This window comes from Pinus tabuliformis, chromosome 9 (assembly GCF_031772625.1).
Source record: "Pinus tabuliformis cultivar Carrire ecotype Pingquan chromosome 9, CPIR1, whole genome shotgun sequence".
In the NCBI taxonomy this organism is placed as follows: Eukaryota; Viridiplantae; Streptophyta; class Pinopsida; order Pinales; family Pinaceae; genus Pinus; species Pinus tabuliformis.
In genome coordinates, this window is record NC_142307.1 from 1,123,472,168 (window position 1) to 1,123,475,334 (window position 3,167).

The window sequence follows — 3,167 nt, forward strand, 5'->3', positions numbered from 1 at the left end:
ATACAATTATGATATAGGTCCTCAATATTGTTCTTGTATGATAGGAGATTAAATTCACTATTCAAGTCCTTTAAGAAAATATCAATTTTTTTTTGTTTCAAAAAACTAACTTCTTTAGTTTTATTTTTGTTTTTTTAACTATGGTGAATCAGTAACACATTGGAGTAAGCGAGGACCATCTTAAATATTTTGGCTACCTCTATAACACAAAGAGTATATCCAATAGCCTATACGCCAGATATACAACAACTTATGACTTAATAGATCTGAGACATTATGGAGGTGGGGGCTCCTACTCTTCAAGCCTTATCATAATGGGCAAACATGTTCCTTGGAATTGAACTCGGTGGATGGGAAAACAAGCCGTGCTCCCAACCACTTGAGTTACCTTGCCAAAACAAAAAGCAATTGACTTGAGTAACTAGAATTTTCCTCAACGAAGTTTTTGTGCAAGAAAAAAGTTTGCGGTTAGGACTAAAGGTCTATGGTTAGAGTGAAGTTCATGGTCATTTTAAAAGTTTAAAATTTACTACTTGGTTGTATATGGGGTATCTAAAATAAAATAATACATGAACACTTCTACCCAACCCATGAATATAAGTCATATAGTAAGATTTGACCATTTCATTTAAACCATTGTATTTATATGTAGTATTTATATATATATATATTATCTATATATATATATATTATATAAATATATCAATTTATTTTTCCCCTAGGGTGTAAATCAGTTGGTGATAGAGAGTATTGTCAAGAAACTCCTCGTAATTTCACAGTTCAAACCCTTGACTAGTCATATGTGCCACTCGACTAGTGACAATTGGACTAGGCTTGTTTTTGTGTGTCATTTAAAAATTAAAATTTACTACTTGGTTGTATATGGGGATATCTAAAATCAGATAATTATGACCCTACTACCTAACCCATGAATATAAGTCCATATAGCAAGGATTTGATCATTTTCAATTTTCACACACAACAACACCACACATATGTCAATTATTTTGCCCCTATGATGTAAATCAATTGGTGTTATAGTGTACTTTCAAAAAAGTTAGGCTTGTAATGTCACAGGTTCAAACTTGTGATTAGCCCTATGTGCCACACAAGGGGCCACCTTAGCATGCTTGGAGATTATAGTAGTAGTAGTTGGAATAAAATCATGACACACAAAGACAAGCCCAATCTAGTTGTCACTAGTTTGTTTATTTTATATATTATATATTTATATATATATATATATATATATTAATATAATATATATTATAGTTCATTGTAACTAATATATTATATTAAATGATTTTACTTGTTACTTGGGTTTATTTTGGGTAGCTGGGAGGGATGACTGGTGTCCTCCCCACCTAGATTCAATTTCCTCGAGTCACATGATGTTTTTGTTATTGTAGTAGTATTAAAGTGATATATAATATATAATAATTGATCTTTTTTATATTATTTATAATAATGGACTATGTAAAATTTTGATATTTAGATATATATTTTTATATATATATATTTTATTATCTAGAGGAATCAACATCTAGGCCAGTCTCGTACTTGTGTGACACGAGTTCAATTCCAACTGCTACCATTATAACCTCTAGTTGTGTATGTATGCCCCTTCTGCAAGCACAAGTGAATCAAGGGGGATTTGAACCACATAACTCCTCGCACATAATACTTCATTTACACAACCATCGCTAGTTGAACTAACCCGGGGGGCTCAAGTCCACAACTACAAGAAAGATAAAGAAGTATCATATATATATATATATATTATATATATATATATATATATATATATATATATATTATATATATATATATATATATTATAATTATTTGAATTTTAAATTTATTACGTAATATATAAAATAATAATAATATATCAATATATTAAGGAATGATGAATTATTTTGAATAAATTATAATATAGATTTAAATATTTTGAAATTATATCATTTATTTAACAAGCGTAATAGTTGCAAAGTATCTAGTCACTGTCTTTAGACTATAAATTACAATTGATTTATTTTTTAAATTGATAAAAGAAATAAAGAGTGTGTCACAATTTGTTCAAATAATCATAGCAAACCTCAACATGGAGGTTAAAGTATTTTCCTTATTAGATAAAAATGCATACTTTAAAACACTATCAAAACCCTAATATGTAACCCTAATACGTATGTTAATATATTTTTCTTGTAAATAAAACTGCACACTTTAAAAAACCATACTCATATGTTGTTGTGAAGGCTAAAATAAGTCTTAATATAACTCTTTTCTAGTTTATTGTGTGCAATATTAATTATGTTTTCCTTTTAATTGACTCAATCTTCATGTAACAATGTATATAATTTGTTGGAAGAAAGAATGGAGATAATATAGACTAGTTTTTAGCTTCTTGTTTCACCAGGCATGGCACTGTCGAGCGGTTAGGTTTCCTTGTTGTGGGCTGTGAGGTCCCAGGTCAAGGGGAGATTGTAAATCAAAGTGATCATAGCTATGGTTGGGACTTTTCTTTGCCCATTTTGGAAAAGATTCGTCTCGTTCTACAAACTATTGGTGTCTAGGGAGATATATGGTAGTGGGGATTTGTACCCAGTGGTAGACTTATTAGTTAAGTTTCTACCTAACACTGTTACTGGAATAACAAAGACGTAGAGGGTTGGGTGCTTTGCGTTGTTGGCATCGTTATGCTACAGAGTAGGTATGTTGGGGATGTTGCATATGTATCTCATTGGGGCGTGTAAGTTTCTTGCTCCTGGTGCCTCCTATCATCAACCATTGTGTTTGGTTGCAACGACTAGAGGGTATCTTCTCAGTTGTCATGTAAGCACCCACACTCCTTGTTGCATATATTATGTGAATGCATTGTTTCATTTTTGGGGGACTTACATATAGCTTAATTTCGAAGCATATTTGTATGCCTTCATATCAATATGCACTCTTCTATTATTCCAATTCTAAATTGAATGCATCACAATTTGGGTGGGATCAGAGCCAATTCAAATCTTATTAAAAAATTTAAATTGGATGGTCCAAATATTTTGGGTCCAGAGCTCATACTTTGTCAAAAACCTGAAACAAAATATTGGGGTTAAATGGGGTTTTCTTGACTTTCTGCAATGCCTACGATATGAGGGTAGGGTTATTCAAAACCT